At 38.2% G+C, this 13392-nt stretch overlaps 1 protein-coding gene across 1 annotated transcript in view; it reads left to right on the forward strand.

The window, feature by feature from the left end:
* Positions 1-5550: 5550 nt before the first annotated feature.
* The window catches only part of AP1G1 (adaptor related protein complex 1 subunit gamma 1), a 71804-nt gene continuing 63962 nt past the window's right edge, over positions 5551-13392 (forward strand). Inside the window, exon 1 of the mRNA XM_014840800.3 lies at positions 5551-6013. The gene's annotated coding sequence lies outside the window, so the exon portion shown is untranslated. The remainder of the gene's footprint in view (positions 6014-13392) is intronic.

Below are 13392 nucleotides of genomic sequence, written 5' to 3' on the forward strand. Positions count from 1 at the left end.
AACCACTTGGCCACAGGGCCAGCCCCTAAGTGTCTTTTTTAAAAATAAATATTTGAAAGAATGTGCAAACACTGAGAGTGAATGAGAGAAGTGTTTTCAGGAAATCAGTGGAATCCTGTATAGCAGGGTTCAAATTTAGACTCTGCAATTTATTAGCTGTGGACCTCCTTTTGCTCACCCATAAAATGGGCACAATCATGAAGATTAAAAGAAATAATGTATGTAAAGCTCTTTATCACTTAGTAGGTGCTCAATAAATAACATTTCCTTTTCAGTTTCTATTATTTGCTAAGTTCTAGTGGACTAAATATTAGTGATTCTATGAGACTCAATGAAAGAGAGGGTGAGAAAACAAGATGGCCAAATTAATTATTTTGTTTGTTTGTTTCTTGTGTAACTGGTATTTTTTGTTTGTTTTTCTTTGTAATAGATTTTATTTTTTAGAGCAGTTTTAGATTCGTAGTAAAATGCCAAATTAATTTTTGAATGAAATGATTGGTTATGCAAAATCTTTATTTCAGGGGCCAGCCTGGTGGCACAGCGGTTAAGTGCACACGTTCCGCGTCTCTGCGGCCTGAGGTTCCCCGGTTCAGATCCCGGGTGCAGACATGGCACTGCTTGGCACGCCGTGCTGTGGCAGGCATCCCACATATAAAGTAGAGGAAGATGGGCACGGATGTTAGCTCAGGGCCAGGCTTCCTCAGCAAAAAGAGGGGGACTGGCAGTAGTTAGCTCAGGGCTAATCTTCCTCAAAAAAAAAAAAAAAAATCTTTATTTCAGAATCCTATTTCATGTGTCCAGGAAAGTTTACATTGCCCCTTTTTCAGGTAAGAGAGTGATGCCTATAAACCAATTTCTTTCTTTAAAAAAAACAGTTTGAAATGTTTCATTCTAGGATGTTCCCCTCCTCATAAAAAAACAAGTTTTTTCCAAGAATATAACGTTAGAGGGAGGATTTTCCAAATCCAAGGCTAGGGGCCCACTTGCACAGCAAGCTGGCTGCCTCTCCTGGGGAGTAAGGCGCCTCAGCCTGGCACTTGTTCCAGTCCTAGATCATCCTCTGGCATGTGTGAGTGGCTTGATGCAGAAGGAGTTTGGTGTTTCCTGAACTGGGTACCAGAACTGGCTGCCCCAGTTACTGTGGATGTCCCAACATGCCATGGACTTTCCAGGCTAATTTTAAAGCAACTTATAAGACTGACTGATTTTAGAGGAACAAGGATAGGGCTACGCACCCAAAGGAAAACAAAACCAATTTACCATGGATCCGTCTAGGCAAATGATGGTGCCATATTAAGGAAATAAATTACTTGAGTAGGAATAATGAGTCAGAAGCCCTGCTATGTTTCTGGATGGTACCTCCTTCTCCAGTGGCCTCAGTTTTGTCTTCCTTAAGTGGGAGAATGGCACCATTTCCTCAAGATGGGGTTTCAGTTGGCTGCAGTCTCATATCTGATGAGATGTTTAACTCCAAAAGTGCCAACATAATACAGAATCATTTACAAGCCAGTACAACTACTCTACAAAAAATAAAATATGCGACATAAAACATCTCAGGTGGCCCTTTGGGCTGCCTCTTTTAAAAAAATCACTAAAGTAAAGAGGAAGCTTAGCTGAGCCTCATATCCTTTGGGCTTTGGCTTCACTTTGAAGGAACATAGTAGATTTTCTAATGCTCTTGGTAGGAGGTCAAAGTGTATGGAATTAACTGTTGGAATTTTAGTTTTTACATCATTTCTGACTTTTGTCATAATTGAAGGATTAATTCCTAAACCCTTTTCTTAGGCCAGGATAAATTGTGATTAGGGACTATGCTTAAAAGAATTGTAAAAATAACTTTTTTTGAAAACATTACATAAACAACGGAAGGACTAATTTCTCTCTGACTTTCAGGCTTATTTATAGATTCTGGTGACTCAAATGATAACAAAACAGGCCAGTGGAGCTGCCTCTTTGGCTCACGTCACTGTATTTCCTACAGGGTTACATCCCTTCTTCACTCTCCTTTCTCGGCTGAGGTCTCTGGCACGTGGAGATGCAGGAAGAGTTCCTTGTGAAGGACGATGACTGCGTTTCTGCAGAGAGAGCTTTCCCCATCAGCTGTAAGGTTATATGGCTTCAGCTGTTGACACTGAGTCATTTAGAACACCACTGCAGCTAAGACCAAGAGAGAGGGTCCCCTTCTAGTCCCACAGATTCCAACTGATATGGCATGTCTTCCAAAAGCCCTTTCACTGCTCTGGAAACCTCTCATTTTTCTTTTTTTTTTTTTTTTGGAACTGGGACATACCTGCTGAGTAATAATATCAGTGATATTTTTATGTGTTTGAGGAGTTTTTAAAAAACCTATTTTTCCTCAATGAGATTATAATAACCTGGAGGGTAGGAACAGTCACTTTTGAAATGTCTATTATAGATTCTGTGCAACCAGGGCAGTGTGGTGTAGTGGAAGGACTCAGGCAGCTCATTCATTGAATGATTACTATATGGGCTAAAAGATATATCCAAACATGGAAGGTCTAGATTTGAGTCTGGTCTCTGCTGTATGAAGGTGTGACAAATCCTATATTATCTCTGATCTTCTGTTTCCTCATCTCTAAAGTGGAGATGACAATATTTTCCCTGAAGAGAGCTAATATTTATTGAGCCCTTACCGTGTGCCAGACGCTATTCTAAGTACTTTAAGTCTATCAGCTCATTTGTTTATCACACCAGCTTTAAGATGCCAATGCTACTATTACCTCCATTTTACAGACAGGTACACTGAAACTCAGAAATGCTCAGGGATGTTAAGTAACTTGTTGCAGGTCACAAATAAAGAAAGGAAGAGCAGAGTTTTAAAGCCAGGCAGCCTAGGACCAGAAACCAACACTTCTAGCTACTATGCTATAATGCCTACATGGTTTGTAAGCTCAGGGTGGGTGAGGAGCAAATGAACCAATGTATATGAAAACACTTTTGTAGATTGTAAGACACAATGCACTACTGTTACTTGTAGTGGGCAATCAATAAATGCTTTAGTTGAATTGTGAGGTGGCATAAAATGTTTTTATACTTATATTTTCATGATGCTTGATACTTTTCCAAGTGCTTTCACCCATTTCATCCCTCTTGGTAACAAGCCACTTTGAATCCATTTTGGAACAAGACTAGTCATAAATAAATATTGAACAGATGAGGAAACAGGCCCAGAGATGTTAAAACATAGTGCTCAGGGCACAAAATTAGTTAAACACAGCCAGGACTGGCATCTGAGTGATCTAATTCCTAGCTGATACCTCTTCCGTTTTGTTCTTTGTTGTTGTTATTATTTGTTAAATTGAAGCATACAAGTTATCCATAATAAACAAAACCATAGAAATAATGATCTTTTCTGCTAGCCATTATCTCTTCCTAGACGTTTAATCCTTTGCGGCTGTTGCTGTTTTAAAAAGAAAAATCTCCTTCAGCATTTGGACACATAAAACTGCATTATCTGATAAGGACTTTTTTGTTTCCAAAATGTAAGTCTTTTTTTTTTTCCAAATAAAAGTATGGCATGTCCATTGCAAAAACAAAACATAGTAAAGAAAGTAAAAATCCTCTATAATCTCACCACCCAAAGATAACCATTTTTACATTTTAGTTTTAGGCTCTTCAACTTTTTTCTATGTGTGTATATATATATATATATATATACATACATTTTTATAAGCTTATTTTATAATACCGTTTTGTAATGTTTTTCAAAATCTGCTATACCATAATAAAGATAGAGTGATAGTTTCATTTTTATTGGCAGCATAGTATGCCATTTTATTGATATGTTTTAATTTATCTGAAATTAGGGATTACATTTGAGTAGATGAGGAGTAAGTCTTCCCAAACTTTAATCTCTAGCCACCGAAGCCAAAGATCCCAGGATAACGATGACCATACTATATATGGGGTCAATTGCTTTTAATTTTCAGCTTCATTAGAGGAGGGGGTTGGTGATTATAAAGATAAATAGAAGTAAAAAAAATACATGGAGGGGTATACATTTTATAATGTCTGTCATTTCTCTTTAATGCTCTGCCATTTGGCATGGTAGGAAAAAAGCTCCTTCCTCTTTCTTAAGAAGATGGTTTAACTTTTGTGGTTCACAATGGTAAACATTTAAATTTGACCTTTAAGCAAATTTTTTCGACTTGCAAACGGAATATTTTAGCTAACCGCTTTGCAACCTGCAAACTTCTTACTTTTATGAGAGCCCCAAACTGTCCTTTAGCATGTGTTCACGCATAGCTATACCTCGGAGGAACCTGCGTTATGGCATCATTATAGTGTTCTCGTTTTATACTGCTGTTTACCAGCCATGTGATCCAGGGCTGCACCGCACAGTAGTGCTTGGAGCGGGTATGAGGCGATTGAATTCTACAAGCATTCTGCTCCCCAAACCATTTGCTCTCAGTTGATTCCACCCTGACTGTGGGGGTGGGGGCGAGTGGGCGTGTACCGTTTCCTAGTTCGAAAGGTTTCACGCACAGCAGAACCCCAGTGGAGGAGGAGAGAGAGACGGTCTTTCAGCAAGTCAGTTTTTCTGAGCTTCAGTCTCCTTATTTGTAAAACTAAATTGCTTGAACGGTCTGACTCAGGAGGTTGTCGGAGGAGGGCTAACAATGATTATATACATGAAGATGTTTTTATGAACAATGTGATATCACTATTTAATAAAAAATGATTACTATTATTACGCCCTTGGCCGCCTTTCTTTCCAGCCACTTAACATGCCCCAGTAGTTGAAGAACAAAATTGTACAGGCGGGCCTACTCAGTTCAATTTTTGTAAAATATTTTTAAACCCTGCATGAAAGTGGCTGTCTAAGGAAAAAAAGACAACCTCCTGTTTATGGCAGGTCCTAAACTCAAGATTTGTGGTTAGTTCGGATCTCCTTGGCATCCAGCCACGTGCTGTGCTCTATTCACTTTCGGGGGTGCTTTACTACCAATCTATCCGAAAGATTTTATTTTAGGTAGGTCACTTTTCCTTTAATTGGGCCAAGATAGCCTGGCTCTCTTTACATTCACGTGGAAAATATTCGTGTCAGATGTTAGTAATTATTTATCAAGCTAGGAACGGTCTGGTTGGACTGTCTTTGGCTCAGGTCATTAGTTGATGGAGTCACAGTCAGAAAGCTCACTCCGGAAGGGTTTCAGCTATCACTAGACCAAATCTTTTCTTTTTACATATAAGGAAGCTGAGGCCCTTAGGGTTTAAATGACTTGTCCAATATATGAGGTTGAGCAGTGATACTGGGCTTGGAATCTGTTCTTCTGTGTCATCCTTTTTATAAATACGTCGCAAAGATACCATGAAACCACAGAATCCAAGATCATATAGAGCATGTTCCTGACGTTACCTAAAGAGAAAACTAAGATCTCAAAGGTGACAGGAAAGAGTTTGGGATTCTCGTGGATGACGACTGGCTCAACCTGGCTGTGTTCTCCGCGTCCGCCTACTTCGCCTCTCCCGCTTCCTTCACCACCTTGTTAGGCCCGCCCGCTTCAGGTGGCCCCGCCGCTTCCTGGTAGTCCAGCGGCCCCCGCCCCCCCCAAGCGGAACCAATGTCTGTCGGCTCCGGCGTCGGCCGGATCTTTCTCGCACAGACTCTTCGCAGCGGTGACTCGGCAGCAGCGTCTCGCGTCATCAATGACAGCCCCGACCCTTGCTACGCTTTGCGTCGCTCTGCCAGGAGCAGTCACCTCCTCCTTGGCAAATAGTCCTCGGCGGGGTCCGAGTTCTTGGATAATAGGAGTGGGGAGGCACGGGAAGTTACAGTTAGGGGACGCGGAATCGACAAGGGGGGAAGATAAGGTCCGAAGTTTCTGTCATAGTGTGTGAAGTTAGTTAAAAACTCCCTTCCTCCTAAGGATCCCTCCGCCTGCAGTAGCGGTGGTGAGGCCGAGGGAGCCGCCATTTTGGATGTTCGGTTCCTGCTGCCACTGCTGCCGCCGCCCCCGGAGCTGCTGGTTTCATTCGAGGTTTCGGGCCGGTGAGTGTCACTCGCGGCGCTAGGAGCATATTGCTTCTTTTGCCCCGCGCCTGCGGGGAGCGCTCGGCCGGAAGCTTCCTGTCAGTCCCAGGGGTCCCGTCCCAGGCTATGGGGGGTGAGAAGAGAGGACAGAGGCTGGGCCAAGAGGGCCCCGGAGCCCCGGGGGCTGCCCTGACTTACTGAGGGCCGACCCCGAGGCCTCTGACCGGGAGGCTTCGCTCGCAGCCGCGTTCCGTGCTGTGGCGTTGCCCGGCTGGTGCGGGCCTCCTTGGACCCATTGACTTTCTCAGGCTGCGATCCTCCTTTGAGGGCTCATTCAGGGAGACTGGGGTTAGCGGGGCGGGTCCCACCCCCGCGTGTCTTCTCTGAGCCACGTATCAGCGTTCTCGTATCTTGTACCCTGGTCAGGTCTTTCGTAGAACTCTCTTTAGTATTTCCAAATGCTCAGTTAATTGCTGTCTACACCTGCAATGCCGTTCTCTCAAAACCGGGCATCGGCCTCGCCTTCCTCTAACCTTCCAACCAACTTTCCCAATTTTCCGGGGTTTTTTTTTTGCAACTCACCTGCGAGTACAGTGCTTACCTTTCTCTCCAACTCCAGATCCTGCGGACGTCCGTTTCCAATAATTCTCCCGATCTTCTCGACTACCTGAAAGAGTCGGGACGGTTGTATGTTTGCCTGTTAGGAAATCCGTCGAACCACTCGCTCAGAGTGTACTTCACCAGTAAATGTTTATAAAGCTGATTAAATGGCTTTTGGTGGGGGGGGGCGCGCCTGGGCAGTAGACTGTCAAATATTTTCGCATTTATGGGTTCCCTTTATGTTCTGAACACTTAGCTTTTTTGGTACTTATGGACACAAATTTTTCTTGATGTTATTTATCCATGGGCATGGAAATCTGCCTGTGTAGAAGAATCTTATTCTGACGTAAGTAGAAAGGAAAGTAACTTTTTTGGCTGCTGTAGGGATTACTTAACAGAAGAGAGGAGTGAATGAAGATTTCTTAGTGATCTTAACTTTCAGGTCTTGTGTACAGTAATGATTTTTTGCTGACTGATTCTAAAAAATACTTGGACTTAGTGTATTGGATTTTTCTGGGAATAGTTGGATTTTAAATATTCACTTCTACGGTTCCCCATAATACTTACTAGACCGTATACAACTTAACTTTTGTTTTAAAAATACAGACTCTCCAGGTACCCATATCTTCATCACTTTTATTCTGCTCTTAAAGTATGTTTGCAGTATAGCATGCTTGAATAAAAGGCATTTCACGGTAATTCACCAATTATTTCCAGCATTTCAAGTTAGATGAGTGTGATTGAATCACCTCTATTTCGTCTCATCTTGGGTTTTTACATCTGCAAAAGAGAATTTATTTGAGATTACAGCCTAGTGAATGCTGAAATTTAAATTTGTAACTTGCACTGGATCAAATCTTTTAATACTTCTAATGCATGTGTAAATGCATTATTATCATCAGGTTATCAGGTGGATAATTCCTGTACTGGTCGTATGATGTCCCAGTAGAAGACTGAATGTTTTCATTGATAGTCGGTGTTCTTGTTATTTGTTTTAAGGAGACTTTTGAAAAATATGTTGGTTACTATTTGTGTATTTACTCTGAAACTATGGAGTTTCTCTTTTGCTTTAAAGGAACTGTCAAACACTCAACATCTATGGAATGTTCATTAATTTACTAAGTAGCCCCTTGTAGTTGCTACTGAAATGTTTCATTTCTGAGTTACACTTTTCAAACAAGGTATTGGAAGAGCTATCAGATAGATGTTATTTAACTCAGTTCATTTCATGGTATAATGTACAGGTTTTTAAATGTCATTCATTCTTAGGTATTTTGCATTCAGTTGGAGAAAATGTCCTTTTGCCTTACAAATTATGAGCAAAGTGCTGTTTAGTGCACCTTGAGTGATCAGCACATACTTGAATGTCTGCTTTGTCTAAAATCGTTGGGATTATACTTGAAATTAACATTATTGTTTAGGAAACCTCAGTTCAGTTTCTTTTGGGAGGAGTTGCTTGTTCTTTTATCTCATCTGTTTCACTGACAGCAGGTCTAGATCGAGGGTGAATTTTAGGATGAAACTATAAAGTACAAAAGTTATCAGCAATGCCTTGGTGATATTTCATCCTACTATTTATTTTTAAAAAGTAGTCTTGAAATCAGTGGTGTACAAAAAAAAAAAACCCACGTTTTTTGTGACTTACAGAAACTCTTTATACTCATTGAAAAAGTTGAACAAGTATTTTCCAAAAGATTATTTTTAATTAAAAAAATTAAATTGGGAAACTACATACCAAAACAGATTTTCGAAATACTTAATCTCTTTATTTGCATTAGATGAGGATTTTCACATTTTGTGTATACAGCAGGACTTAATTGATATCAAAACTTTAAAACCCTTCTTTAGATTTAGCTTCAGAAAATCTAAAACTATTACCTTTCTTTAAACTTCAGCAACTTAGTTGTTTTTGGTGCTTGTAATTCAGTCTTTGCTTTATGAATTGTTTTCAGTTTTTGATTTGGCTTTCTTTCATTCCTTTGTTACTTTTATTCAGTTTCTTTCATGCAGGATACTATTTAAAGTAGGAAGCAATTTAAAAATTAAGAGAACATAGATTTATCCAAGCGTTTATGTTTCTTGGCTTAGAGGTTTTGAAAATCATATCTTTGTCAAAAGTGTCAGGAGTTGTCCATTTGCCTTTTTCTGTGGAAAATTTAATTTCAGTAAAGGCAGTCTTTTCTACCTTGAAAATATGTGTAAAGTTTTTCCTCTCTGAAGGAGTAACACAAAATACTTAATATGGCATGAGTTCTAGTTACCAGGAGAATAATCTCTTGTCAAAGTCTGAAGGGTCCAGAAGTGAAAAAAACCACACACTTGCCAAACTTCTTGAGTCAGCATTAACTAACACTTTTGTATAAAACAACAAGGTTTAGGATAATATGATTGAAATGAGAAATGCTTTTTTCACTAGGTACTTGGAAGTTTTGCCTTTTGTTTTGGCCTACTTAGACCATTGGAGAGAGAAAATAAGTTATAAATGTTGTCAGTGAAGTATAGGCTTAGAAGGAAAAAAATCATCATAGTTTTTCAAAAGGTGGAGAAAACTTATGTGACCTTTGTACTTTATGAATAATAAAAGACATCTTAAAGGCAAGTAGTTTTTAGCCCCCTTTCTCTGTTGTTAGAGTACAACAGTCACAGTGTAACCCGATACGCAGTTGCTTTGCTCACTCCAGCTTGCTTGTTGTAGCTGATTATATTTGTGTTGTATTGAGCATCTTAGGTTTTCAGCTTGTCTGGCTTTGAGGTTAATGTTATGATTCTTGGGAAGAGCAAATATGAGAAAGACATGAACTTAGATCTATAGAATTGTAAAATATTTGCACTCTCCTTTCAAGGCTTTGGATTAAAATTAAGATTGTCACAGTAGATAATGGACACTGTTTAGTTATAAGATCTAACTTTTGTAAATGATCACACAATTATACAGCTCAAAGTAAATGGAGTTCCATTAGTGTTTTTACAGTACAATTTAGTGAAGCTATTTACTAACCCTCACTGTTGGGAAATTGTTCAGTTTCAAGCTGAAGAAAAGGAAGGGAAGTTAATTTTTTTAAAGCCTTTTGAGGTCTGCACATAAGATTTAGTTCCCTTGCCACTTTTTCAAATTTTTGAAAACATAATAGTTTTAAAATATGGTGAAAATATTGATTTGAGGTGAATGGGGAAGCTACCTGAAATCGTTAGGCACCCTGTACATAGTTAATTGAATCTTTGTAAATAGTAGGCTTTTGGTATGATTATTGAAGGAAAACTGTTGTAAGAAGAAAGAACCTCTTTTTCTGATAGTACCCAATATATGTGATGTTTTAAAATTGTGTATTTCTCTCTTCCGGTGAAGGCATGGGCTCTGTATTTTCTTTAGAAACTCTCTATGATGAAAGTTTAATAAATGGTGTTGATTATTTAAAAAAGTAGAATGAGGAAGTAGCTTACGATTTGATGTTTACTAGCATTTGTTTGTATTTTTATTTACACACTGAACTTTTTGCTGTTCCTTGAATGCTCCGTGTTCTTTCATTCTCATTGTACCTGTTCTGCTTATACCCAAAATGCTTTTCTTCCTTCCACCTTGTGAGCCTGTTCTTCCTTCCTCTCTACCCCCCAGGCAAAGAGGTGTAGTTCTTTTTTCCCCTTGGGAAAGGCTGTAGCACTTTTTTCATTACTTGTTGAATTGTCTTACTTTTCCTTGAGCTTCCAAAGGACAAGAACTATGTAATTTATGGTATCCCTAGTACATTGCTCAGTGCCTGGCACTTAGTAGTTACTCCGCAGAATAGATGATAATGAATGAAAATAATATGGAAAAATTGTTCGGGTGCTCAGATACATGATAATTGGTTGACGCTAGAACCAAAAGCAGTCAGGGTTCTGACTGAGTTATGGGAATCTACTGCAGATGATTTCCTTGTGACTGGTAGAGTTGATGTCAGTGAAGTTTATTTTCAGGTTTACAAAACATACAAAACCTTGTCTCCAAGTCTTTGAAGATGTTATTTAGATGTTTAATTCCCAAAATGACATTATCCCTTTCTCTCTGTGATTTCCTCAAACATTTATGCAAAAGCTTCAAGTGGCAGCAAAAAAATCTACTCTTCCTACCGTGATCTTTCTTTCTGTTCAATACCTATTATGTAATTCATTATGCTGAGGAAACTAATAGTAAGTTGAGAACTTCAATCTTTTCCCCCAAAATGGAAATATGTTGACAGTTCAGTGATTTGTTACTGACTCTCCTCTTGTAGTTGAATAATCTACTTTCATAGTGCTGAGGGTTTTTTTTAGTTAATTTGCAAAATAATAGGTGTCCATTGTAATAAGTGAAAAAATCTAAAGACATACTTTAAAGAAAGCTCCTTCCCCTCGCCCCTTCATTGTTACTCCCCAACCATTTTACCAGCTTATGGGTATACATCAATATTTCTCTCCATGCTTGGTCAAGTACTGTATTTACTAAAATAAATGTGCATATATAGGGATTCTTTGTTTTTACAAAAGGGAGATCATACTTTCTATATTACTCTATAACAAGCTTTTCTTAGCACCTCATGGTCAGTAAATATAATTCTAAACTGTTCTTTTAAACATCTCTATTACGTCTCATAGTATGGATGTATCATACACAGTTTATTCAGTTCTTTTCCTTTGGAAATTGAGATTGTTTCTAGATTTTGCCGCTGCAAACAGTGCTACAGTAAACATCGTTGTACATGTCACCTTATTTGCTGATGCTTTTATTTCTACAAGCTAGAGTCTCCAAGGTGGGATTTATGGGTTAAAGGAAGTATATATTAAATGTTATTATTGCTAGTTTACTCTCCAAATAGATGTCATAATTTCCACCTCCGCTAGCAGTGGGTTTTCCGTAACATCACATCATTAACTGTAATTACTTAGTCTAATTTTTACTGATCTGCTAGGTGATAAATGGTCTCTCAGTTTTGTCTTAATTTTAGTTTTCCTGTTACTGGAGCTAGCCTCTTTTGATAGGTTTTTTGGCCATTTGAATTTCCTTTATTGAGAATTGTCTGTTCATGTCCTTGGTTCATTTTTCCTTTAGGTTGTTTTTGTTCTTTTCTTATCTGTAGGAACACCTTATCATATGTTAATTCTTTGTCGTATGACACATGTATTTATTCATCTAGAATTAACTTTTATATGGTGTAAAGTAGGAGGTCTTAAATGGGATGTTAAGTTCCTGTATGTGTTTGCTCTGTTTCTAGACATTCTGTTTTTCTTTTCCTGCACCATTATTTTAACTGTTTTGAGTATAATAACTTTATAGAAAGTTACGCTATTAAGAAAAGCTCCTGACACTGTACTTTTTCATTTTCTTGACTATTCTTATACATTTATTCTTAGATCTATATTGACTGAAAATAATTCTGTTGAGTTCAGAAAACCTCAAAAAAGCCCACTGTTTAGAATTGCGCTATATTCATATATTAATTTTGAGAGGCCTGATATTTTTTAATGATGATAATTTTTCCTTGTTATGATGAGTTTCCATTTGTTCAGTCCTGTTTTAGGTTCTTTAATAAAGATTTCATAGATTTAATAGTTTTCTTCATCTAGTTCCTATACCTTTCTTGCTAAATTTATTCTCAGATATTTTATAGTTGTTTTTTTTTTTTAAAGATTTTATTTTTTCCTTTTTCTCCCCAAAGACCCCCGGTACATAGTTGTGTATTCTTCATTGTGGGTTCTTCTAGTTGTGGCATGTGGGACGCTGCCTCAGCGTGGTCTGATGAGCAGTGCCATGTCCGCGCCCAGGATTCGAACTAACGAAACACTGGGCCGCCTGCAGCGGAGCGCGCGAACTTAACCACTTGGCCACGGGGCCAGCCCCAATATTTTATAGTTTTTGATGCTTTTGTCAGACAGTTGGACTTTTCCCCCTCCATTTCCAGCTATTGTCAGAAACATGGGTTAAAAATGAATCTTTAATTTCCTCTGGACTTGCACCTCCTCCATACCCCACATTTCTTGGTATCCAGAATTAACAACTTGAATTCATGAAGACTATGCTAGGGAAAATTTGTTATCTTAGTATTAAATCACTTTCTAATAAACTTTCTCATGTCATGCTGTAGAAAAATGCCCTTAGATAAATGTGACTCTGTCCTTTTAGGATGAATACCATGTTATTATTTTGAAAGTTTGCAGTTTTGCTTTATTTATCTTTTATGGTTTTTGTTAATTTGAATTTTAAAAGCAATATTTATTGCTGAAGTTACACATATTGATTATTTGAAGGATATCAGAAAATATACAGAAGTTAAAAGGGTATCACAGATAATCTCTCTTAACATTTATTATACCTTTTGGGACATAGTTTTGAAAAAATAAGATTTTGTTTTGAGAATTTCATGACAATTCTTGATACGTGAGGACTCCTCAGGATGTTTTTGCTAGTAATATTAGGATTAGGAGAGTGAAAAATTGCTTTTTGTTTTATTATTGTCAAATTAGATGTTGACCATGTTTATCTATCATTATTTATTTGGCCTTTATTGCTTTTCATGTATCTTAATGCGATTGAATTGTTCTGTAGGCATATTTGCATTTACATACATTTATTTTTAAAATCTCAGTTTTGGTGAATTTTGGTTATGGACAATTAAGCATAAGAGAAGATTCCTGTAATTACTTTGGCTTATTAGGGAGAAGTGAGCTTAAGACCTCTTAGAGGGATGCCAGCTGGCTTCCTAGACCTGGTGTGGTGGTATCTCCCTGTGGTCACACATTTCACAGCTTATTCCTTAGCTTTGAAGATCCAGAAATTACATTTT

The sequence above is a fragment of the Equus asinus genome, chromosome 28 (genome assembly GCF_041296235.1).
Source record: "Equus asinus isolate D_3611 breed Donkey chromosome 28, EquAss-T2T_v2, whole genome shotgun sequence".
NCBI classification, from domain to species: Eukaryota; Metazoa; Chordata; class Mammalia; order Perissodactyla; family Equidae; genus Equus; species Equus asinus.